Raw genomic sequence first — 26504 nt, forward strand, 5'->3', positions numbered from 1 at the left:
CCTAATTTGGCTGGCTTTGGTCAAATTTCACGCTGCTGTAGTTTTTGATTTATGCCCTTTGAAAGTCTTTTGCTGTGCTGGAGAAAGCCTGCTCATGGTGCCTGTTGTAATCAAATAGCTCTAGCTTTTCTGAGATGCTTTTTCTTCTTTTAATGACTCTGGGGTGTCCAGGCCCATCCTGATGATAAACAAACTAAATGAATTGCTTTTGCTTCCTGGTCCCCATCATAAGCAGATTTGGATATGACGGCTGCCTGACTAATCATTAGGATCATTTGATCACTGTCAGAGTAAATCAGCCTGACTTGAGACAATGCACTAAACCTCGACTTGCTGCTGGGGTTACCGAGTACAAGATGCTAATGACACTGTGCTCTTGGAAATTATTTCTTAATTGCTTTATAGTAGCTGGCAGAGATCATAGCCTTGCTGTGTTAGGTGACACGGCACGGCAGAGCCATTAGAGGAACTGCACAGCCAGAGACACCCAGGCAGCACCCAGCAGCACTCAGCAGCACCCAGGCAGGACCTAGGCAGCAGCCAGCAGCACCCAGCAGCACCCAGCAGCACCCAGGCAGCACCCAGCAGCACTCGGTGGCACCCAGCAGCACCCAGGCAGGACCCAGCAGCACCCAGCAGCACCCAGGCAGCACCCAGGCAGGACCTAGGCAGCACCCAGCAGCACCCAGCAGCACCCAGGCAGGACCTAGGCAGCACCCAGAAGCCACCCTCTCCCTGCACAGCTGAGGATGCTCTTGGGTAGCAACATACGGGCAGGACCAGGAGAGATGTGTTTGTGTGGGGGCTGACCTGGGCGCTTCAGCTCTTGCTGGGAGTGCAGGGCGGCGGGACTCCTGCCTCTGCATCCCAGCCAGTCTCCATGGGTGCCCCCGTGCCCGCCGCTGCCTCTGGGAAGGGGTCTCACGATCTCTGGAGGCCTCGGGAGTTTCACCCTTGATGCTGCCTCAGGGAGAGGGCAGCAGGGGCCCGGGAGAGGAAGGAGGAATCATTTAGGAAGTAGCAGCAGAACAAAGAAGGAGGGAAAAAAATCTTTTTCTTTGCTTAAAAAGAAATCTCAGCCTTCCTGGAGAGAAGAAAAGAAGAGGAGGGAGGTAGATGCACCACACAAAGAGAAGAAAATGTGCTGAGAAACCACAAGGTGTTTAAAAGCTCACACAGGAAACCAAACCCACTTTGATATCCCCTCTCATTGGAAACGTTTGAGGCCAGAATAATGCTGCCATGATTTATCACACAAAGGGATGAGAAAGTGAGTGGATCCGAGAGTTCCTTTCTGGTTCTTAGGACAAAAAAAATGCTTTGTATTAGATTACAATGTATAAGCAAAAACCCCTTAACAAAATGTCTATTTGCAGGCATGTATTTGTTGAGCAGCAAAGCGTGTGCCCTTCCAGGAACAGGCGGCTGGGAAAGCAGCAACCGTCGTGCAGGAGAGGGGCCACCTCCATCAGCGTGTAAGAACGTTCCTGCACTGCTTCACGCCTGTCACGCACCCCTGAGCCGAATGCTGGGTGTCCCTCCTGCGAAGGCTCACTCCACTCGGGAAAGGGCTGGGGCTGGCAGGCGCTGGGGTTCATGGCCAAGGGGAAACTGAGGCACAACCGGGGAATTTTCCCACACCAGAAGCCTGTGAGCACAGAGTCACCCATCTCCCAAGCCAGACATGTGTGCCCCGAAGCATCAGCTCTGCCTTAATTTCATCTCTCCTCCTATTTGTCCAACAGTCCAGCTTGAGAGCCTTTATTTTATGCTTGTTTAAGTTAATTTTATAATTAGCGGAGAGAGGAGGCGTTTTGGCTGGGTGGTCATTTATAGCTGTAGATTGGGGCAGCTGTTACCGGTGCCTGGTCACCGAGCGGTGAGCGATGCTGCCGTGCCCACATCGGGCTGCGTCTGTTCGAAGGAGAACGCTCCGTGCCGAGCAGCAACTTTCCATGGAAGCGGATCGGTCCCTGCTTCTTCCCTAAATACTGAGTGGATGTGGTCCGGGTCCGACACAGGAGTAGAAGAACTCAGCAAACTATTTCTCCTTAAATGTTCATCCCAATATATGGCAGAGCAGTTACTGCTGAACAAATGAAAGATAGAGCTGCATCAAAATCAACTTTTTTAACAGGGAAATGTTTATTATATACTGTGCTGCTTTTTCCCCTGGTGGGAAAAAAAACAGTATTCAAAATGAACATTTTTTAAACTGATGAAAAAATCAATGTAACAAAAAATAAATGCTTAATTTTTCATCTAACATGTCCCCATTTTTTAACTTCCAAATTACATTTTCAGTAATTTGACTTTTCTGCCTGTCATAAACAAGCTGTATCAGACTGTCTCTCTGGCCGGGAAGCCCGTGTTGGTGCTTCTGTCTCTCGCTGTGCTCAGGAGGGATGGAGCTGCTCCAGAGCAGGATGTTTCCAAGCTTCACCAGGAGACAGGGAATGAGAAAACCTTAGTCCACAGCTGCTGGAACCCCATGTCTTCTCCCCGTAAGGAAAGCAGCATTTTGCATGGCCCACCCCTGAATTTCCATCTGAGACCCATTTAGTGTCTCTGCCTGAAGCTGGGCAAGGGGAGGAGATCCTCACAAAGGCATGTTGTTTTTGAGGTTATTCCAATTCTGGTTGAAGCTGAAAAACTGAATTAAACCATGCAGGAGAATAGGGATATGGCTCAGACCCAAACACAGAAAGTGATGGGAGGTTTGGAACAAGCCTTTTAATAACTTGCAGGGGGGCAGGAGCCCTGTGGCACAGCCATGCACCCTGAGAACGGCCGGAGCGGGCAGGGGGACCCCTCGGGCCAGGGCTCCTGTCCCCAGGCTGGGCTGGCGTGTGCAGAGGCTGGTGGCTTGGGGGGATGCTCAGCGCAGGGGCTGGTGGCTTGGCTGCAGCAAGGGGGACGGCTCAGCAGGTGGCTGGTGAGAGACCCCCTTGGAGTCCAGCTGATCCCATGAAACCTTCTCCAAAGTAATTACAGCGGAAGGCTTGGAGGCAGAGGCCGACTTGCATTTTTAATTGAGCTCAGAGGCTCCGAGGTCTCCCGGTGGGCTATGAAGGTTAACGGGTTCCCAGCCTGGGCGCGCGGGGCTCTGGAGGGGAGGCAGCTGCCGCTCGGGGTGGTGTGGATGGGGGAGGCAGGAGTTTGGGTGGTGGGGATGCCATAGAGCCAGGTTGCTTGTAGAACCCAGCGGAGCTGAGCTGCTTGCAGAGGGCGCTTGGATGGATGAGCCACCAAAAGCCACCCGGCTGGCGGGCGGCTCTCGGCGGTGAGATCCGATTCTCTCGAGATCCGATTCTGGGGGGAGCGGTTGCGTGTCCTGGCAGGAGCAGCTTTGTGGGGAGCGCTTCCCTGGGCACGTGCAGCCAACGCCGAGGATCGTCTCTGCCAGGGAGCAGCAGCTGAAGGGCGCAGGTCCAGGCAGGCGGCTGCTGCGGAAGCACTGTGCTCCCCTCTCCGGCTCAGCACACCCCCTGCCCTGAGCCCCAGCATCATTTATGCCCCCGTTAGAGAGACAAGACAGGCAGAGGCTCCTCTCTCACCCACACGGGTCCAGCACAGACCTTGCTGGGACCCAGTGTGACCATGCAGGATGGTTGGGGCTTGTCAGGTCCACGTTAGCCACTGATTTCCTTCCAGGTCTAGCGTGTCTCCAGAGCAAATCTCCTAGTGCAGAGCAGATACTGCCTCTTCCCAGTCCCCTCTCCCACGTGATGATACGGTGCTGTCCCAACACATGTGCTGTGATCTCTTTTAAATGGATGCATTAATCCTGCTATGGCAGCTTTGGCCGAGGCTGCGTTACTTGTAACCAGAGCCTAATCCTGCTCCCAGCTCGTGTGATTTATCTTTATTCCCTGCATATGTAAACCAGCCCCTGCCACCATCAGCATCACCTGGGCTTGATTTGTTTCGGCAAGAGAGTGCTATTTTTCCTTTTATCCTAAGCAAAATGCATATTTGAACGGGATTAAATTTGAACCCCTTCAAATGCTTAATTCTGAGTGGAATGCAAATAGTCCCTGTGGACCGTGGCAGTGGCTCCAGACAGCGGAGTGAGGATGGCAGTTGTGTTATGCCTTAAAAATATTTTCAATTGCAAAACAAAAGTGGGAAGAGAGGCCTTAAATGATGTGAAAATAACACTGTTTGAATTAATGTGTCAGCCCTGATGGATGCTTGCGCTGCCCGGAGTTTTGAAAGGGCTGTGACGGGTAAGATATTACCAGGTGAGATTTACCTACAGCCCATGACTTCTAGTCAGCAAAATCTTAGATGAAAACCTATCCTTCACTCTACACTGACTTGCAAGGAATATTGAATCAAGATAAAGACCTGCAGGGCCACATACACAAAGGTGTTTTGGCATCTAAGTCCCATTAATTTCGATGCAAGTTTTGGCATTTTCTGATATTATCTTTAATTTAGTCAAGTAAAGGAGGGTCAGTCCTTGTCCCCAGCGCGCCCAGTGCAGGAGTGCAGGCAGGGTGCAGGTCTGGGCTGTGGACAAAGCTGGTCAGTCCTGCCCTCAGTGGCTCTCTCTGGCTGTGCCAAGCGTAGTTTTTCAGTTTGTCTTCCTTATCATCATCTCGAAGCTGCACGTGCGTGTATGTGGTTTCTTGCACCCTGATCTTCCTCCCAGAGTGAGAGAATGACCTACGTATACAGGCGTTACACCGGGAGGATGCTGGGCTTTGTGACATGGGTTGTCTAAGGACTGGAAGCAGCAGTGCACCGCATCTTCCCGAACGGGCACGCTCATGCCCAGATGGGGACTGTGCTTGCCGCACACCTTTCCTTCCTCCCCCACTCCCTCCTCCTCTCCATGGCCACACGTTGGGTGCTGACCCGTGGCACTGACCCGCAGAGCAGCCCGTTCCCAGTGCCCGCGGCCAAAGGGAGGGAGTGACAGCAAGGGGAAGCAGAAGGTGAGGATCACAGCGTGGGATCACAGCGTACACGCTGGACCAAATCCTGTCTCTTGACCTTTGAACGAGGCCGCCGGTGCCCGCGAAGGTGGGGATGGATTGCTGCCTTCAGGCCAGGGGAGAGATGGCAGGGCTGCGCCCGGTGCCCGCTCCGCACTGGCAGCACCAGAGGAAAAACAGCATTTGAGATCCTGCAGGGCTGCCTCTGAGCGAGCAGGGCCTTTGTTTGTCATCCCTTACGAGTCCCGATGTGAGATGAACTTTCTTTCCTCTTTCTTCCTTTACTGGCACAGGTAGGGATGTGCACTGCAAAGAAGATTAAAATAGAAAGCACCGAGCGATGCACAGGGAGGAGAGCGGCTGCAGATGTGCCTGGGAGTGCCAAGGTCCAGGTGCCTTCCCTCTGGGATCCAGGGCATTCTTGCCCTAAACTTCCATAAGTCCTTAATGGTTGGATTCTCCTCATACTCAGAGCTGGGTGGAAGCTGGTTTCTTAACCCCGATGATTTTACAGCAGTGTCATTTCTTTCTTCCCTGAACTCTTTGTGAAAATACCACCGAGGCTTTTCAGTTCTTTGCAGAAGGAGACGAGTGACAGATCGCTCACGGCACGGCGGCTCCTGCCCCTTGGATGGGGAGAGCAGCCTGTGCCCTGCTGTGCCCCACAGCCGCTGCCAGCCGCGCACCAGAAGCAGCCAGAGGAGCCTGCGCTGCTGGGGGGTCCCAGCCGGGGTGCTGAGCCATGTTTGCCAGCCTGGGACAGGGACAGCAGCGCTCCAGGACGGGCACTTCACCCTGAGCCCCGTGTGCGGGCACAGTGCTGCGCTGCTGCCTTCTGCGAGGACCTTTGCAATGCACTTGTTGAGCCAGGAGTGGGGGGGCTTTGCTGGTTGGGGTCTCACCAGTCTGGGGGGGGATCGGGCCCTCAGCCTCGCCATCACGTAGAAAAAGTTATCTTGGTGTGTTCAAAGTGAAATTCATGCTTTGCTGGTTCAGGGCCTGTAGGAATGCTAAAAATGCATTAAAAAATACCTAGGAAAAAAAACCCCACAAGTTTAACCACCTTCTCTTCCTCCCCACTAAGCAATTACCAAGTGAATACAAAAATAAATGAAACATCCCCGTAAACAGACATGCAAAGAAAATGAAGCACTTTCTGTTCACAGCTGGTGAGCTCCCTGCCCCGAGGCAGAGCTGGCTGGGGGCTGTGCCTGCTGGAGGTGACATCCCTGGCACCCCTCAGTGCCCCACCGCCCTTCCCAGGGTGAGCTGATGTCCTGGATCAGTGTAGACTTCTGCTGTCCAGAAAGGAGACGTTCATGCAAATTCCTGCCCATGTCTACGTTTAATAACAGTATCGCTGCTTTCATCTGGTTTCAGAAAGTCCTCCCATCAAACACCAGTGCAGCCAGCTGGAGCTGACCTTCGCCTTCTGCGTGGGTGGGGTGGATGGACGGGTGGGATGGATGGACGGGTGGGTGGGATGGATGGATGGGTGGGTGGGATGGATGGATGGGTGGGACGGATGGATGGGTGGGTGGGATGGATGGACGGGTGGGACGGATGGACGGGTGGGTGGGATGGATGGATGGGTGGGTGGGACGGATGGATGGGTGGGACGGATGGACGGGTGGGTGGGATGGATGGATGGGTGGGACGGATGGACGGGTGGGTGGGATGGATGGATGGGTGGGTGGGATGGCCGGACGGGTGGGACGGATGGGTGGGTGGGTGGGTGGGATGGATGGGTGGGTGGGTGGGACGGATGGATGGGTGGGTGGGACGGATGGACGGGTGGGTGGGACGGATGGATGGGTGGGACAGATGGACGGGTGGGTGGGATGGATGGACGGGTGGGACGGATGGACGGGTGGGATGGGGGTGGTGGTGTCACCCTGCCCGCCAGCTCAGCCATCAGCCCAGCCGCTCCCACTGTGAGGGTACCAAATCCAGGCTGGGCTGATCCCCATCCCAACATCGCTCTCACGCCCTCTGTGAGTTCCAAGTTGAGTTACTTCAAACACGTTACATCTTCAAAAAACCCCGCTGCTGATCTGCGGTGAAGTACAGAGCCATTCCCCAGCACTTGGCAGCTTTCAGCACTTTGAAATCGCGACTCAGCTTCAAGGAGTGGAGCTGGGGCTGGATCTGACGGGGGGTTCGATGTTCCAGAGAGGCTGTTGGTGCGGGCAGCCCTGCCCCGGCGAGCTCGCTCCCTGCAGCAGATGCATTTTGGACCTGTGCAGCCAGCAGCCTTAATTACACCTCATGCTAATGATGGTTTTTAACGTCCAGGGAGAACAAAGGCATGGCAGAACTGGTTGACTTGTTCTCAGTAAACAAATGGCTGATCCAGGAAGGCAAACTAGACCCCGTCCTACCACCAGCCCAAGGTTACAGCACTCACCGGTGCCCTGTTTGTCCAGTCACTACAGATTCTTGGCACTACAGGGAGCACCAGCACCAGTGGGTAACATGGAGCAGTTATGGGTGGCCAACAACTGCAGCCAGCTGTACAAACAAAGCTGTACTTGCTTTCGTATCCCAGGGATCGCAGATTCCAGCCACGCTGCCTGGCCACCCCTGCCACAGGGCTTCCCCAGCCCCATCGGGCTCCAAAAAGGTCAAACCCTTGGCAATGGCACAGCTACAGAAGGGAAAAAAAAACCCAGAAAATTTGTGTATGCATTAAGGAAAGAAAATCCTGAAAAAATATTGATAGCAGATGCTTTATATTGTGAGGGAGGAAAAAAACCCGAATTAAAACTGAAGCTATGTTCTGTCTAAAGCTCTTCAGAGGCCGAGACGAACATTTTCTGTTTGAATATGTAGTATTTAAAAGCCGGTGCCTTCTCCCCAGCAAGATAAGTAAGGTTTTTATTGGAAACTTGCAGTATCTACACTGGGCCAGCTGCGAGGAGCTGGGTCCCTGGGAGCTGAGCCAGGCAGGGGGGCTGAGGAGAGCTCTGCACAGCCTTCCCTCCACCCCTTCCCCTCTCGCCAGCTGCAAAAAAAACTCGGAATCAACTAAGCGAGGGGAAGGAGCACCCGGGGTCCTGGGTCATTTGAAAATGAATTTCAAAGTAACTCCCACTCTGCTTGCTTTTGCTGGGCGTTCGTGAAACGTGGAAGGGCGAGGGGTCACGATCTCTGCCTCTGCCCCCCGCGCTCCATCCCGCTGCCCGTCCACAGCGTATCAGCGTGTTTTCCACGTAAATCGATAGCAACAGAGATTTCTTCGCAGGCTGTATGGCATCAAGGTTAAAACCCAGCTGTGTACTTTTAGATTTTTCTTTGATTCTTCAGGATTTTTTGAGGAGGGTTTTGATGATTTATATTTAAGATCTGAGGATTTAGCTTTCTTATTGGCTCAAGTTTGCTGCCGTGTATCTTTAAAGCACTTACTAAGCAGGTGCCGTTTGCTTTGTACAGCAGAGGGGAGCAGGCGTGGGCAGAAGCATGTTGCACGGAGCAGCCGGAGGTGGAGGTGTAGCCCGTGCTGCCCTGGCACTGGGGCTTGGTGGCACCTGTCTGTCCCTCTCAGAAGTTGCCAAGCCTGCATTTTTCACACCCACCCAATTCTGCAAGAGGCACCACTTGCACGTGGTTCTCCAGTGATTTAGGGGTCGCGAGCTTCCACTTGTAATGCACCTAGAGGGATGTTGGGATGGGGATCAGCCCAGCCTGGATTTGGTACCCTCACAGCGGGAGCGGCTGGGCTGATGGCTGAGCTGGCGGCAGGGTGACACCACCACCCCCATCCCACCCGTCCGTCCATCCCACCCGTCCATCCACCCCACCCACGCAGAAGGCGAAGGTCAGCTCCAGTTGGCTGCACTGGTGTTTGATGGGAGGACTTTCTGAAACCAGATGAAAGCAGCGATACTTTTATTAAACGTAGACATGGACAGGAATTTGCATGAACATCTCCTTTCTGGACAGCAGAAGTCCACGCTTATCCAGGACATCAAAGCCTTATCTCCGGGAATGCAAATATTTGCCCCCAACCACAGAGGAAATGAAAAGTTTCTCCATTATGTGTTTATCTGTTTCAAAAAGATGTTTTCTAAATACTAGAAGACAAGGAGAGGGGAGCGAGAGGTTACCAGTACTACTCTGAGGAAGGAGCTAAACCAGCATTCCGAGCATGCCATTTCCTGCAGGACAAAGTCCTTTCCCCTGGCTGACATCCCCCTGTCTGCACTGTAACCTCCAGTGAGGGCTTACAGGACCAGCAGTCCTTACCGGTTACAAGCCCTCCCTGCCCCCAGAGAAATCAGCACCCTGGGATATAGCGGACTAGACTGAAGAAGGAAATACTGATTTGTGTTTCTCTTCTGCTCGGGAAGGCTTTCAGGTCATCCACACACGTAAGCATCACCGAGATTTCTGTACCATCACCTGACTCCGGGAGCTGATGCTCGAGGGGAAGCACAGGTGGCCGTAGCAGTCCTGCTTTTTAGGTGTGACGTGCAGGAGGCTGGGGCGGTGCGGCTGAGTTCTGACTCCTTGGGTGAGGACTGAACGGCACGGTGGGTTTTTTGGTGTCCTCATGCGCTGCAGCTGGGACACGGTGCACGGGGAGGGTCTGGTGACCATCTCAGGAGGTTGGGTAATTTTCCACGGCTGCTCTGCTGCTGCTCCCCCGCTTCAAAGACAAATGGCTCGTGCTGTTCAAAGGGTCCAGTTCCTCCTTAGGTAACTTTGAACTCAATCATGCCTGGCTTTGCTTGCGAAGAAATCTTGAGACGCCTTGAAAGCCCGGTGCGGCCTCATTGACTCTGTCGTGCTGACTCTCCTCCTGCACAAGCACACAGAACCGTGCCTGCTCGTTTTTGCAGATTTGCTGCCAAAACAGGGGAGGAATTCAGTGTGAGGAATGAGTGCGATTTGGGAGAAAGCCCAGCAGAACATCACTTAGCCCGTGCCAGGATTTATGCTGCTCTTCTCGCGGAGCCTGTGCACCAGGATGCTGCATCTCGGTGGCCCGCGTTGCTCCAGGCTTGGTCACCATGCCCAGGGCAGACTGGGACCCCTGCTGTGCTGAGCAGCAAGCTGAGGCTTGCAAAAGAGGGGGCAGCCCCCCAGCCTGTGCTTTGGGGTAAGCCTCTTATGGGGTAAGCCTCTTACATGTGCCCTTTTTGACAAGCCCAGCTCTGAGCATCGGGATGCGGCCCCGCCAGCCAGCTCCTCTCCCGGCACTGAATCTGGGCCACCTTGAAAGCTTCCAGCTTTTTCAGGCAAACACTTTTTGTCTGGTATCCAAGAAAATTGGGCCCTGATTACTGATTAGACCTAACTACTCCCCGACATAGTGAACAAACACGAACAAAAGTTAGGGCAAAAAAATGTTACAGGGAAACATAAGCCACAAAACAAACCAGTAATAATGTATTATTCATATATTAACGTCAGCATTAATAGTAATGCAGTGTTTTGCAGCTGTTTTAGTAATAATGCTACAGCTTTATGTATTAATAAGTGTAGTAATATTAATGCCACTTTCTGCAGTAAATAACATGGATAACAGCGTTGCTTCTCAGGGGTTGTTTAAAACTTCTGCTTCTTGCACTTTGTGTCCAGCCAGCATCCCGCTCCCCACCGCTAACGGGTCTCCCCTTGTGGGGTACACTCAGTGCAGCACCTCATCGCTCTCGGGAATAAATAAAATCCTCTGAATTTCCACTGCTGGATTTCCTAATTCCCACACCTCCAGCCAGGATCAAAGGTCCCCTTTGTTTTTGTAGCCTGAAGTTCTTTATTCCACGTCCCTCTGCAGGGGACTAACTACCAGCAGGGGCTCAGGGAGAGGGCAAGAGGCACCTGTATCCCATTAACAACTTCCAGGGGTTCTGTTGAGCTTATAGGTGGGTTTCAGACTAGTCTGGAGAAAAGCTAACTGCTGATGAGATCAGCAACTCCATCTGGTTCAAGGCTCGAATAACAAGCAAATGAGTCCTTCCACCTGGTGCTTAATGAGGCTGCTGCCAGGGGTTAGTTTTTCTGCCTGCTCACATGCTGGCCATGCAGCTGGGGAACAGACCCAGGAGGGTGTGGAGATGCTGTTGGGAAGAGAGGAGAGTCCGACTGACCCAGCAGCACACAAAACCCCAAACGGGGTTTCTAATGGAGCTGTTGGACTCCCAAGTTGGAAAGAAGTATGGAGATATGTGTTTGCATGACTCAGCCTGCTGAGCTGCTGGGACCGTGCAGAGGAGGAACGGCGTTGCCAGCCCCAGTGGGGACCAGTGCCAGGTGAGCCGGTGCCCGGGGTGCTGGAGAGAGGAGCCGGCTCTGCGGGAGCTTTGGCCGGGCCCAGTGGTTTGCTGGAGCGATCCTGGGCTGGTTCTGGATGAGCTGGCCAGAAACGGTGCTGGTTGCAGAAGGCTGCAATGATGCTGGCTTGTAAGGGATGGGCCCTGGTGCCTCTGGGCTTCGGGTTGTTTTCTTTTTTTTTGCATCAGAGATGGAGTGTGTTGCAGGCACACTGTGAGAGCTGAGTAGATTCCAGGTTGGAGAGGCAGGATTTTACCCATCAGTATCTCACTGCCGTCCTGGGTTACGGCTCCTGGTCCTTTCTGGGTGGAATGCCCAGAGTGTGATACTATTGAGTACCGTGATGCTATTAGCTAAAAACTAAGCTTGGTCGCTTGGCTAATGGCTTGAATCCTCCCCTGCTCTGTGCAAAGCTTTCGGGTCCTCGCTGGTGGGCATCAGCCATCAAAAGCCTTCCAGCCTGGTTGTGGTTGCTGTGTTTTACAGCCAGCTTGGACCTATATTTTTGCAAAAGAACTTGTGAGCCTGCAGGCTCCTTGTTGCTGTTTTTCTTTCTTAATTGGCTTTGAGTGCATGTGTGTGGATGTGCGTGTGCCTGCCTCCCTCATCAGCAGCACCCCTGGTATTCAGTGGAGTAATTAGAACATCTAAATCTTCCGTATATGTCATCCAGACTTTGTAAAATTAACTGTGATTACTGGCACCAGCCTGCAGACGTGCCGAATCCCACCCCAGCTCCCGATAAGCATAATTGCTCCTCGTTGTTCCTCTGGAAAGCCTTGCGCTCGCTGCCACGCGTGAGCTCCTTCCCGCTCGCTTTTGTATTAGCGCCGAGTTAAATGACTTTGGCTTTTGTTGACTCGGGGAGGATTTACGAGGAGTTGCACACAACTGAAATCGGGAGCGCTTCTGGATTGCTGAGCAAACAAAAACCCTGCGTTGGGTGATGGCTCTGGAAACGAATCCTGCTCCTCCTCCTCCTCCTCCTCTTTCCCTGACCCCTGGCTGGATCCAGGAGTAGGGTGAGCTGCCTGGGATGTGGCAGGGAAAGCTGGCCGGTGCCACGGGGCGCAGCTGTGGTGGAGCGGTGCCCTCTTGCAAAGAGCCCTGACCCTCCCCGGGGGCCTACTTATACGTGTATAAATATATATCTATACTATATATAAAAATTAAAACCTGCAGGCTGTTGGGAGGAGCGGGTTTTGCGCCTTGCCCTGCCGGATGGCATTATTTCTGCAGTCTAAAGGTGCATCTTCAAAAGCCAATGACCATTCATCCATCCAGCTTTGCCATATCCATGTGTTACTGCCATCGGTGGGAAGCTGCCAACTCCAGGAACAAAGCAGGGGCGGCTAAGGAGTGGGTATTTATCGTTATTAGTCTCTTGTTAAATGAGGAAGGGCATTGACCACTTACCCATTTCCTTACACGCAGGTTAACTGGTGTGAAGAAATAATTCTTCTTCCTGAAGTCACGTTTTTACGCCTCCTGCCTTTCCGCCCTCCCAGCCCCACTGGCACGTAGAGATCAGCACCACATCTTATCTCCCCAGTGCGAGTGCTGCCCAGATGTCTTTCATGTTTCTCTGTCTTCCCTGGAGGGTGCTGGGTCTCTCACACCATTCCCAATCTAAACACTTTAAAAAAAAAAGGCCAGGGAACTAACTTTGCTAATGACTTTGACTGGAATCATTAAGGACATCTCAGCATCATGGCTGCTCTTCTCTCTGCTTTCAGGAACAATATTGATTGCTATTTTAATTTAAATCTTGGACAAAATCCTTCATTTTTCTTCCGAGTTCTCCAGCACAGCTCGCTGCCGTGTCCTGGGGGTGCAGAGCAGCATGTGGGAGGGATGCAGAGCATCCTTGGGCAGTGTCCAGGCACAGCCGGGACCTCAGGGCAGGGGGGGCGATTGCCTCCCGGCTCTGTCCGGGGAGGGGGGAGCCGGGGGGTGCCAAGGACCTGCCTTGGGAGTGCTGGAAAATGGGTAATTGTGGGGAAACGGCTGCAAAATTCAGCCAAGAGGAGGCAAGGGTGGCATTTTCAGTAGGGAAGTCTAGTGCTCCGGTGTCTCTCTGCTCTCATTATATACTTTCCAATTGCTCTTATATATGCTTCAAAGGTTAATATATGTTTGTGATGAGTGCACTTTGTAGAAATGTTAATTAGCCCGGGTGCAATTTGAGGGATTCTTCCCTCAATAATAAATGCTCTTTCTGTATTTTTAGCCACCATTTTTACTGGCACTCGCTCCGCTCTTTATCCAGGCAGTGACTCGAGAAAAGGCTGGGGTGGGCTGCGGGTCCGCCCCCCCGCCCCGGGCAGCAGGGGCTCAGGGGTTTTGGGGAAGGTGTCTGGCTGGCCCGGGGGCTGCTGCACCGCCGAGAGAGCCCCCCTGGGACTGGGGCCAGCCCGGGCAGTGGCTGGTGCTGGGGTGGCACTTTAATGTCACCAGGTGATGTAGGGACCTGGCATGGAAAATGGGTCTGGGGCAGGGGCTGCTCCGTAGGAGCAGCCCATTCTCGTGCTGGTGCTCTGCTGTATTGGTGTGTGTTCCCAAAAAGCTTGCGGATCTGAGGTTCTTCCACCCTAACTGATGCGATATCCAAGAATTCCTCTGGCTCCATGTCTGTGTGGGCTTACGATACATCCCAAGTGCTTGTGGATGGGGAAACTCAAGCCACAGGCTTCATCTCTGATTTTCATGAGGTTACCAAGTGAATGCCCTTCCATTTGCAACATGGGGGGACAAAATGGGATTTCAATCAGTGGGAAGGGAGAGGCAATTTCCCAGCTCACATTAGCTGGTAATAATTGCTTTGAGAATGGAGGTTTAATCTCAGGACTTTGTACAGAAGATAGCTTTCTGAGCGAGTTTCCAGTTCTCGACACGGTGGCTGGTCCCTTCCCCAAGTGCCACGTCTGGAGGCTCCTTAAAGGCTCCTTAACCCCCCAGCCCCGGCGTGGGGCTGCAGCTCCCGTGGCTGCCAAGGGCATCTCCCCCCACCCCCAGCCCCCTGCCCATCGGGACTCGGCAGGCAGGCACCCACGGCAATAACGCGGTGCCTCCGAGCAGGCTCCCCCTGGCCTCGGCCACTGTATCTTTGCAACACAAAGGTCAATTGAATTCATTACACTGTAAAAATGAAGTTCTCTGATTGATTGAAGGTTCCTCTTTAACACTTCAAATAAATGTGTTGGTTTTACTTGATGGAATGCTTTAAAGGTCCATTATAAAACACCCTTTTATATGAGAAGTAATTTTTTTTACATCATTTTTCTTTTCCTTAATTTTTGTGGAACGTAATTATCCTTTTCCCCCTTCACCTCCTTCTTTTTAATCGATTTTTTTTTTCCATTCTTTTCCCTCCCCAGTGTAAAGCAAGCAGCGTTATTTAAAGAGACACAGAGATAAAATACAGTGGTATGATGGATACAATGGATGGAAGATGAAACAGATCCATCCATCTCAGACTTTCAATGGCTCCCATTACTCACTTGATTTCAGTCTCCTGTTTTCAGGGTGAGCAAAGCTGGAGGAAAGGGGGATGCTCGGGTTCCAGCACAGCATGGAACACCTTCCCCATGCTCATGCTGGGAATGGGGGGGGACATGTGTGTCCTTGGGGCTGCCAGCCCCCGTTTCCCCCCTCCAGCCAGGGCGGTTGTGCCCTGCTAAATGGCAACGGAATAATTCCTCAGGGCATGGCTGTGGCACCCACTTGAACGCTGAGCAATAATTGTCACAATTAATTCTTCTGCCCTGATTTGCCTTGCAGAAAATCCTGAGTGCGCCGAAAAGCTGTTTGCTGCCCGTTTGTACGGTGCTGCTGAGAAGGGAAAATGGGGACAAAAGGGAGAATGATCCCATTTGAGGCTGGGTGACTAACGGCTCCCGCTCCGGGGGAGGCTGCAGCACTCATTATAATTCATGACGAATCCGTGATAATGAATGACTACATCCAGCTAAATCGAGACTAAATAGGAGTGAATTACTGACACTTGAGGCACGGGCTGATGCAGCCCCAGAAGTAAACAGGAGCTCAGCGCTGGAAGGTTTGCTCTCACCTTTCAGAGCAGCTTATATTGACATTGAGCGCATCGAAGAGCATCGTGCTGCTGATTCCTGGGTACCCACCGAGCTCTGGTGCTGTGCCTCCTCGCAGGGAGAGGCAACCCCCTCGCCCAGGGAGCTGGCAGCTCCTTCAGCTGGGTTTGGCTGGGGCATACCCAAGCGGTGCCGCGTTTCCAGGGTGAGTTTAACACCAAAACCCTGGCTCGCTCTGCTTGCGTTGCAGTTTCCTCTCGCTGGTGTTTGGGTTGCAGTGACCTTTCAAGCAGTAGTTTAGAGAGACTGTTGCTGCACAGGGCTGAAATACACCTGAGACCTGTAAGCAATCGACCGCTTCAGTAAATGGCTTCAAGTAACAGCTAAATGGAGGGAAAAGCAGACGGACCACAAATATTGTCCGTGCAGGAAAAGCAGAGGTTAGCGTGTGCGGGTGGCTCATGGGAGGAGATGGTCTTTAAAGCTAGGCTTAAGAGATCAGACAAGCTCAATTAGTTCATTGCTTGATTATAACCTTAATCAACGAGAGTTGCACAGCCCCGGTCCGAAGCAGCCGAGCGGCGGGTGTGGGACGTGCCCCTGCCGGTGGGAACACGCTGTGGCTGGGCAGGCGATGCAGCAGGAACAGCATCCCTGCCCCTTGGCTCGTGTGTAGGGATGGGGCATCACTGGTTTGGGCAGAGAGGTGCAGCTGCTGTGTGGGGGGAACCTTGTTGACGTGGCCATAGAAAATAGGGGGAGAGGGGATCCTGGAATTCATTGCCTTTTCCCCAGAATGGGATCAGGCTGCAGGCACAGGCTCTGCCTCCTCCCTGGGTGCCGTAGTCCAGTGTGGTGTTACATTTGGTGTTAGAAAACTTTGTCTGCTCTTTATAGAGGTCACTGGTCTCTCCTTGCTGGGGCTTTACCCTCTGCTGGAGGATAAAAGTGGGTATCTTTTACCCTCCGGTAAAAGAGCCGGGTGCTTCCCTGCAGCACAGCTCCTGCTCTGGGGCAGGAGGAGGTGGCTGCTCGTGGCGCACAGCCCGACGTGCCGAGCAGGGACGATGCTGGGGCTGGGCTCGCCGCTCAGCAGGGCCAAGGGAACTGAACAAGACAACGTGCTTAATTCCTGTATTAAGGAAAAAAAAAAAAAAATCCCAGTGTCTGTTGGTGCCCCAGGGGATGGTCACCACGGACCTCTGTGTCTGACGAGGTGCCAGTTCTTGTGCAGCGTGAGTAATGCTCCTTGTCAGCTCCGATAAAACCTGAAATCTATCACTGGCCCTTTCCTCCAAAGGTTTTGTTACCGAGGAAAGTAATTACAATTTGTCCTTAATTCCAGAAGTGTGCCTAGAAAATGGGCTGGGAGGAGGCTGGGGAGGAGGGGGCTGGTCCATGGCAGAGCCACAGCCGACCGCCACCTCCCGAGGTCCTGAGCAGCCACCTTGGTGGCCGTTGTAGCTGGAAATAGTGTAGGGAAGGTGGTGGAAAGATGGGAGGTGGCTGCAGTCGCTGCTCCTTCCGCAGCTCCCAGCCATGCCGGAGGGGTGAGTTTCCCGCGCTGAGCATGGCCAGACGCCCCTGCCCTGGCCGGACAGCAGGTCCTCTCGGCTGATGGATTATGCAGGATTTGGTTTTCAACGCCGGTTGTTCAGCGGAAGGGGAAAAGCCCTCCCTCCGCCTCTGGATCTGATGCGATGAGACATCTGACGCGGAAGATGAATTGAGGGCTGCATCTGAAGTGCCAGATACATAATCCATCCTAAATAGGCTTCATTAGTGGTAACAATTAAAGCTACCATTGTGGATTGGATACATTTTCTATTAACTTTGCCCTTGTCTGCAACTCAGACTCACCTCATAATAATGAGCTGTGTCACTTCTGATCTATTTCTCATAATGGCTCCGTTCTCCTCTAAATCTGGGCAAAATATGATTTATAGGCAGGGCCGCTGTCTTGGTGTCAGCCACCTGGCTTCCACCAGCGGGAAGGGGGCAAATGCTGACCAAGGTTTGCAGCCTTTGCTGGCCCCTGACGGATGGCAAAAGCCGTCCTAGGGCTGGGATCGAGGGTGATGCCTGTGGGCTTGGGTGTCAGCAGGACAGAGGGGAGCTGGAGCCCTCCCACGGGAAGCAGTCTTCTCCAAAAGCCATCATCCTGCCAGAACAGAAGGGGTGAAACTATCTGAGGATTAAGTCTGGTCACCTGAGCATTTCTTTTATTGAGGGATTTACGGCTTGGTCAAATAAATTTTTAATTTCCTATTTTTTATTTGGGCAGCCCTCCTGGCTGGCTCTCGGCACCCTCCAATACTTCTGTTAGAGCAGGGCTCTCTGTGTGTTGGGCAGGGGAGGTGCCAGCGGGGGGGGCAGAGCTACCCAGGCTGTCTGTGTGCCCTGCCAAGGGGGGATGCTCAACCCTTCCTTCCCTTTATGCACAAAGAGCAGGAGCTCCCACGTGGGGTTTGGTGCAAACTTTTCTTGCTGGTGGGCTTGGCAAGAAACACCCTGTATTTGAGGCAGCCCTGAGTCCCAAACCACTGGCCATGACCCACCTGCCCCTAGCTGGACGTGCCTGTGGTCCTCGTCCCCTCAGGGGGGCACGGTCCCAGCAGGCAGGAGACACCTCAGCAGCTGAGCGAAGTTTTCCCCAGGACAGGTGTTTTTTTCAGAGACTTCTTTGCATCTCTGCCTCACCTTTCTTGCTTCAACTCTGAGGATACGAGTCTGGCTGTCTTACGGACGGGTCGCACGTGTGCCCTGCTGCTGAGGCTGGCACGCAGCCCCTGGTGATGCTCCCAGGTCCTGGAGCTTGATGTAGCTTGAGGGGTGGAGGCTGGAGAAGGCATCCTTGCACTGGCCGGAGCTGCGGGCAAGAGGGTGGCTGGAAACCTGCCGCTGTGAGCCTGCTGCCGTCCCCTCCGTGTCCGAACCGCCTCCACCTTGGCCAAGTGGAAGGCAAGCCACCGCGGTGGCAAAAGCCCTCCTGACAAATCTGTGCATGTGTCCCCACTCCTTGCGAATCTGACTATCATCTCATCATTATCAGTAGTGATTAAGAGAAGAAACTGGCAATTAATCCCCTGCAGGGTATTTTGATGATTAAAATGAGAGCTGTACCATATTAAATTTGGCTCTGGGCAGATATAAAGGGAGGCAGCAATGATGTGACCCTCCTCTCCAGGGCACCAAATTTCAGAGGCGCACACTCAACCCAGGCACCTCTGAGTTTAAATACTACTTTTGTTTTGTTATTTTATTTTGACTGTGAATCCCATGTTTCGTGCAGGCACAGGCAAAGGCAGGAGAGGTTCCCACTTAGTGTTTTCATCATGTTCCCCAGCCCGGAGCCTGCCTGAGTCCTGGCTCGGCAGCCAGACACAGCGGGCAGAGCTGCAGGTTAGTTGTGCAGGGTCACCTCGCCCTGTCCGTGGCCCCCAGCCCCGCGTGGGTTTGTCTCTCCAGCTGGTTTGCTCTGAGAAAAAACATGTAGGAGAAATTAAAAAACAAGAAAGAAGAAGAAAAAAAAAAAAAAAAGGTGAGTAATGACAAATATGTTTCTGTCAGCCCAAGTTAAACAGACTGTGATGCTTCAGGACCTTTCCTGATAATTAAAAGCAAGGTGATGGCTCTTTGCTGGTGAGAATTTATTCTGTCACTTGGCTTTAAGGAAGCCGCCTTGCCAGGCACTGCACGGGCAGTCAGGGCTCGCTTCTGTCCCTGTCACCACCTACCCTGTCACCTTCTCCCTGCCTGCCAGCCTTCCCCCAGCAGTGACATGCTGCACTGGGGTCACGGTGGAGGAATTCGCATCCGTCCCAAGAAAAGACTCCCCATCAGCAAGGCAGCATTGCTGTGAGCAGCCGGTTGCCATGGCGATGTGGTTCTGTAAGGGCCCGAGTGGATGATTATTGTTATTTATTAATTTAATCTCACCCTGGTCCCCACCAGCAGGAGCCGGGGCACTGGGAGCCAGGAGCGCGGGGTCTGCTGTTGGGCACTGAGATGAGATGGGAAGAGGGATCCCTGGGTCTGGCTGCAGGAGCAGTGGGGGTCCCGTTTGGGAGGGAGGGGGTTGATGTCCTCACCGGCGCTGTCTTTTGGTCGGAGAGGACCAGTGGTGGCAGAGGGCTGGGTGGGCAGGGACGGGACCAGGCTGATCTCTGGGTGGGTGGGGGATACCGCAGCCGAGAGGAGAAGCCTCACCGTGCTGCCTGGACATCGTGCCAGCCCCTGTGCTGTGCCAGTGCTGCCCAGTGTGGGGGACACCAGAGCCTCCTGAAGGCAGGTGTGACTCCCTCCACCTGCTCCCAGGCTGGCAGAGAAGTTTGTCCCCGTGCACGGCACGAGCGCTCATCTCCAGCCTGCTGCTTGCTCTTGCCAGCCCGGGAGATGCGCGTAGCTGCTTGAGCACGTTTCTCTCCTGTTTTTAATTCCCTGATACCGAAGCAGTCGCAGGCAACCCGGTCCAGAGGGACTCGTGGGTACTTCAAGGGGTGTCACACCTGCTGGTGCTACTTGGGTTGCAAACCAAGGGACAAAAGCTGCCAAATGCCACAAGCGGCACTACCTCCTGATTGAATCGGTTGAACAGAGAGAAGGGACTTGATTTTTGCTTGGCTGGGACCAAAGTCCTGGCGTCACATCTGTGCAGAACCCTGCTGGGAGCTCTGCTTCGTTGCTGAGCTCAGCCCTTGTCCAAGCAGAGCCACCCATCGTGTCCCCCTCTGCCAGCCCCCGCTGCGCAGGGCACTGCCGGGACCCCTGGGGTCAGCATACGACCCCCAGATTTGTCCTTGCTCTTGGTGCCTGATGAGCAGCAGGGGATGGGGTGTAAAGCTGAACCGGTGCACCCACCCCTTGCTGGGGGACATCCCCCTGCCCAGGCTCTGTGTGGCGTGGGCGTGCGGTGAGGTTTCAGCCAAGGCCACGGACTGCTCTCCTGCTGCAAGCTCCGCACGTCCTGTGCTGCACGGGTACCTCGGTGACAGCCCAAGGTCACCAGGATGTCACAGCAGACCTTGGAATTGAGATTTCATCTTCTTGAGCTGTTCAGTGCTTTGCTGTCAAAGCCATCCTTCATCCTTCCTAAGGGAAGGGGCTGCCTCGCCCAGAGGCACGCGTAGCTTTTCATATACATGGTATCAATCTCCGTAAGGGAAGCACTTTTATATTGAAGATCTGATGGAGGAATAAATTCCCATAGAAGTAGAAAGCAGAAACTAATAGGCTTTTTCACAATGAAAGAATAGATCTGCTGACAAAGGCATTTCCAGGGCATCAAAATAAACTGTATTTTCTGCGAACACCAGGGCTGTTCCAGAGCTCCTTCGCCTCTGCAGGCAGCCCAGCTGAGAGCAGCCACCCGGGTGTGCCATCCCTGGGACACTCGCGCCTGGCTCCTGAGCCCAGTTCCCCATCTGTCACCCACGCAGAGCACCGCCGTGATGGTGTGTCTTGGGTCAGTTCTGTCCCCGCTTGCTCCTGGGTCCTGGTCCCTCTGCTCATCCACCGCTTGCCTGGACACCGCTCTGCACCTGCCAGCCAGCACAAGAGCATCTGCCCTGCCTTGCCAGAGCCCGCCTGCTCTTGGTCCTCTTCGTTATGGGATTCCTGAGCCATGGTCTGGTTTTACTTTCTTTTTTTGTCCCACTGCGTTCCTCTGATTCCCTTTGCTGGCTCAGACGTTGCTTTTTGGGTGAGCGCATCCCTGCCCCAACACGCAGCTCCAGTGGGGCACCTACCTCCGCTGCGGGTCCCAGCCTGCCTCTTCTCGGGGGGGGCTTTGCCACAGAGACCCCCTTGCTGGGCTGTCCCAGGGTTGTATGGACCATCTTTTTCCAGGGAGTGTCTTGGTTCCTGGTGCTGCCAGGTCTTGCCAATGTTGTCTTTGGCAGAAATTGTAGGATGGGGAAGATCATGCTGCCCAGATAATCCTTATGTTTAAGCTTCTTATCTGAAAGCGGCTCTTTGGAAACGATAGGCAGAATTAGCCCTTGACCCACGTCTTCTGCACGCTGCAGGCGGTGTTCCCACCTGGGATAACCCTGCACATCAGCATGCCTTCTTCATGGTCCTGCATCCCAGCGCTGTGCGTGCCCTTCTCCTTGCTGGAGGCTGGGGCAGGACCACGCTCAGCTCCAGCCCCCCCTTCTCCTGGCCACCCCCACCCACAGCCCATCCTCTCCCTCTTCCCCATCGCTGCTCTCAGGACTGCCCCAGTGCAGCTCTGGCACCCCAGGGGGAAGCCAGGACCCCTGGAAGGTGGTACCCTGGGCAGCCCCAGGCTTCCCACCACCACAATGCTCCCAAAATTTAGGGACAGCTTTCCCAAGCAGTTCCTCAGAGCCGAGCTCCTGCCCACGGCCGTGCCACGCAGGCTGTGCGTTGTAGCCGGCTCCTGCAGGCAGAGGGGAGGGCAGGCTCCTAGTGCCAAGCTCTCTTTGTCATTTCCCCTGTTGAAAAAAAAAAATACTCGTTAATTTGTCATTCCTATCAATTGATTTTCCAGTTAAAACTGCTCTCTGCCTGCCCTTGATTCCCACCCTGCAGGAAAATAAGCCCTATAAAAGAAATGGATACCCCTGTTGCTTAAGAGACTAAAATTTACTGAAGACTTAAGCGCCTCAGTCCCCAAAGGGGGCGAGAGGAAATGATTTGTTCAATTAATTATAAATGTTTTAATTTAAATGGCTAATGTGGAAGATAGTCATATATAAGACAGCAAACTACTGAAGTGTTTTATGGGTCCTTAAAGACCACTAAAAGCTTGTTCTGATTCTGCTAAGATCACTCAAATGACTTTTTCTTTTGCATTCAGGGTAGGGTGCTGTGGGAGGCGGAGGGGCAGAGATTTCCTCTTGTATTTTACATACCTCCAGGCAAGGTGTGATAAATGTTTAGCAATTCCTTTCTTTGGAGCCGGAGTTTGCCTTTGAAAACCAGAAACGTTGCCGATCCTGCAGAGAGGTGAAAAGAAAAAACAAGAGAAGAAATCTTCTGGGTCAAGGTCAACTCTTGCTGTAGGATTTCTCCTACACTTACCGCATCCCTGACATCCTCCTTGATATCCCAGCCAGCCCTCACTGCACAGGACAACGCTGCCTTTAATTCCACGGTGACGGATGTTTCACATACGTTTGTGTGCATTCCCCGGCTGGAGTAAGGCAGCGAAGCCCTTTGTATCACGGCATTAGTGAGCTGGTTTACACAGGGAGTGTTGCCAACCTGCCCTGTATCTCATCAAAAATACTGACTGCAGAAAAGCAGAATCATGAGACTTGTAGGAAGAAATATTGCCTGAAAAGGAGGGATCCCCCAGTGGAAGTTTCCCCAAATGGAGTGAAGGAGAGGGAGAAGGAACTTGGGTGTCTGTGTGTGGCTTGGAGCAGAACAGGGTCGGCAAGCCAAGACCTCACTGCCACCAGGCTCTTCCCTCTGCTCCCACCCTTCTTCTCACAGCTGGAATGTGCTGCTGCTATTCCACTGCCCTGTCTTCATTTTTCCTCCCATGATGATGCCCCTGCACCTCGCCTGCTCACAGTGCCATCACTAATTCTTCTCCATGGTTCCTATTTTGTGGCTGAAAAGGGGCAGACCGACCAGGAGTGGGTAAATTGGCCACTTAATAAATGCATTTTCTCAATTCTTTTTTTCTCTCCTGTCTCTAGTGTGTCCTGCCCTGAGAAGTATTTTCCTGGAGTTCTCAGCTTGTTGACCCCTAGAGCTCCAGAGCTGTTCCCTAAGCTAAATGGCTTTTCTTTTCATGCTTCAGCAAAATCTCTCTTGCTTCCAGCACAACCCATCTCCTCCCAGGCCACACAGAAACAATTACAGCAGCAAAAGGCTTCTATAGTCATAATTACGCTTCCTTGCACCGCACCGGCAGGCTGTGCTCCGGAGGGGCAGGTGGGTTTGGGTGGTGGTTAGAAACCCCTGACAAGGTCCAGCCCTGAGGAGCAGCTGCACCCAGTGCTGCCAGGCGCTGCAGACGATGGGCTGTGAGTGCAGACGACGGGCTTTGGGTGCCGATGATGGGCTTTGGGTGCAGGGAGCGGTGGGAAGCGCTGAATCACGCCCTGCGTGTTTCCCAAGGTGACGTTTGGTGGGATAACAGCTACGGCGCTGCTCAGGATAACATCGACGGCTGCAGCGGGGACCGATTCCCGGCTGGGAGCTGCTGCCAGCGCAGGGGCTGCACCGTGCGCTGCTCCTTTCCCCCGGTGCCTAAATTAAATCTCTCATCACCCAGGAATTTGCCCCATTTAGCAGGCAGCCTGCTCAGGCTGGCAGAGCATGGGGCTGAGATCAGCCTGTTCACACCCAACGCCTTCCTTCAAAGCGTTCGAAGCTGCCCTGCACCTTGGTCCTCAACCTGTGTAAAGGTGATGGCCCAGTTGCAGCGGTGCGGGCTCCCGGGGGGGCTGCATGTCTCCGGTGGGGGGGGACCAGCGGGGACAGAGCTTTTGCTGCTCATTCTCTACCTCTCCTGGCACCCCACAGCCTACACCTGCAGAGGGATGTGATCTGAGCAAGTCTGGGATCCCTCCTGCCACCCGCCTTTTGGCATACTATACCTGTTACTAAAAATTTAAGTGGCTTGCACGCAGGGAAGCACACCCAGAGGGATCTGGGCTGGGAAAACCAACTTAACCTCAAAGAGATGCTGCGGCCACGCCGGGCTCACCGTGCCCTGGTGCATCAGGGCCAAAAGCTGGAAGTGGTGAGAAGTGGCAGGAGAGCAAAGGGAAATTGAGTAGTTACATTTTATTGAATGAAATGTAAAAACTGGGAATGAGTGTTAAGAAGAAAATGGGATTTGAAAAATTATTACTTTAGAGATTATTAAAGTGGAAGTATTTGTGACAGCATGCGGAAATTGGTCTCTAAAAACAGTGCTCCCTTGAACCTACGTGTCCTTGTGCCTGAGGTGCTCAGGTTTATGTGTGCATGTATAAATGCATTCACTCTTAAATAAGTAAATGTTTGGGGCTTATCCCTCAAAAGCGCCTGAAACCCTATCGATACGAAACAAACTGGTTTTCTACTCTCAGTTATTGCTGGGAACAGTATTTGCTTTGGAGCTGGGACATAGAGCAGAAACATTTGGAGAGGCCACGGGGGACTTGTGTTGGATGTTCCATGAGGTTGTTGACCACTCTGGTCCAAAACCATCCCCAAGGAGCCCTTGCTCTTGGACAACAACCTCATTAGCAGCTGATGGGAGCCTGCTTTGCTGAGCTGGGAGCGAGCCCTTGCGAAGGAACTTGGATCTTGTGATTGGAGAGGGCTTTTTTTGATTTTTTATCGTTTTTCTTAACCTTTCCCCAAAAGGAAAATACCAGGCCTGCGTGTTTCAGAGTGGGTTTCTCATTGGCAGCTCCATCGGGTTTTATTTTAATCGGTGTGGCGATGCCCAGCTGCCCCCCCAGGCCTCGCCGCCGTGCCAGAGAGGTTTGCTGGGCTGCTCTAAACAAGCGCAGGAGCCGTGCGGCTGCCAGGGGAGAGCAGAGCCCGCAGAGCTAACTGGGGACCCGGGGGACACACGTGTGCCAGCCATCTGGAGGGGTCAGCAGCGGCGCGCGAGGCTGGGGAGCAGGCGCTGCGTTGGTGAGCCAGGCTGTGAGCCTGGCGGAGGGGGTGACCTGTTTGGGAATAAGCTGCTGCTGCCGGGGCTTCGCGCTCTGGAGTGTGAGCAGAGGGTGGCACGGGCAGGCACTGCGGCGGCGTGTGCGTGATACGGTGCTGGGGCTGCTGGGGACACGCCGCATCATCCTGCTGGGGCGCAGGCGGGAGAGTCGGGAGCAGGAGCGCGTGGCTGCTGCAAACAGGGCTGAGCTGTAATCTGCCCTGTTACAAAGCAGAAAGTCTCTCACAAATGGATTTCCAATTTCCCGTCCACCTGCTCAGCTGAGACAGATTTCTTGCTTTATAATTACTTTTTGGGTACTTACAGGATCTGGTATCCAGGCAACTTGATGCCTCTTAAATCCTCTTGCAAATCTGTTTTTTTCTGTTGATTTTTGGGTGTTGGAGAAACATCCACCAAACTCTGAAGGGAGAGACTGCTTTCTTCACAGCTGTGCCTCTTCCCCAAAGTCTGCTGGATAGACACGATGTCACAACAGCGTTTCGGGGTTCAGGTGGGTGATGCAGCAGCTCCCACGGCTGCTGCCTGCCAAACCTGGCAGGGCACCGGCGCCTTGCAGGGCCCCGGCGGGTCTGCGTGGCACCTCTCGCTCTTGTTCCTGATAAGACACTGGCCAAAGCCAGCTCGTGTTAGTAATGCATCTTGTCTGCCCAACAGCATCCCAAGGCAGCGATGTTTCCGTGGCTTAAGTCTGTCCCTGCTCCAGGAGCCATCAGGCACATGCTCAGGACTTCTTGATCTCGGGGATGTTTGTGCCTATCAGGGTCAGGGCCAGGCTGTAGATGCTTTTAATAAAGAGAAGCTTTTACTAAAACAGTAAAATGTTTACTAGATGCTCTCGTTAAAGCGGTTAATCACACCGGCGAGCTCTCTGCAGACTGTCCATCACAGGGCTGGAGCAGGAGCGGGGCTGAAGGTCACCCAGGCACATCTCCCAGCCGTTGCAGGGCTGCACAGGGACCGAGCTTCGACCTTCCCCTCCTTCCATTTATTTACATTTTCACGGACAACTGAAGGAGGGAGGGAAGGAAGAACAGCATACGCTGCTATTTACGGGCCCCAGCAGTCTCTGCATTACCATGCACAGAGCACGGGCAAGTCAAGGCACCCTGCAAAAGGTCACGCACTCAAAGGCTTTGACCTCTGTTGGGTAAAGTGTAATTTAATTAACTTTTGCTTGACTGTTACCGTGCTGGAATGATTTGGAAATCTGCACACGGATGCTGCTGGGTGGCCGGCCCTGCTCGCCTGGCCCCCAGCCTCGCAGCATTGCCCCCTTCTCCCTCTCCCCCAGCACATGGGTGTCCCCGGCACAGAGCACCTGGGCTTAAAGCCATCGCTTCTGGTCACGGTGGCAACAATTAGGCCATCAATCAATAAAGTAATACTCTCATTTACAGTCATTAGGGACTGCGTATCTAAGCATCTGCTTTTGCTAATGAGTTTAAAAGTTGGCTAAATATGGCAGACCTGCTCTGGTGGAGAAGGAAGCAACAGGAGTTCGATGCAGAATTGGACTCTGGTGAATACAACATCAATTTTAATTAGCAAGCTTCGAGAGTTTCCCAACTAAACTGAAATGAA

The 26504-nt window shown here is 53.3% G+C and overlaps 1 long non-coding RNA gene across 1 annotated transcript; it reads right to left on the reverse strand.

The window, feature by feature from the left end:
* Positions 1 to 21430: 21430 nt before the first annotated feature.
* LOC114013140 (uncharacterized) lies at positions 21431 to 26032 on the reverse strand. The gene is made up of 3 exons (XR_003556006.2): positions 25225 to 26032; positions 22147 to 22230; positions 21431 to 21726 (listed from the first exon to the last, which is right to left on the reverse strand). It is a non-coding gene; the product is annotated as an uncharacterized LOC114013140 (long non-coding RNA).
* Positions 26033 to 26504: the final 472 nt, after the last annotated feature.

This window comes from Falco peregrinus, chromosome 3, assembly GCF_023634155.1.
Source record: "Falco peregrinus isolate bFalPer1 chromosome 3, bFalPer1.pri, whole genome shotgun sequence".
Lineage (NCBI taxonomy): Eukaryota > Metazoa > Chordata > Aves > Falconiformes > Falconidae > Falco > Falco peregrinus.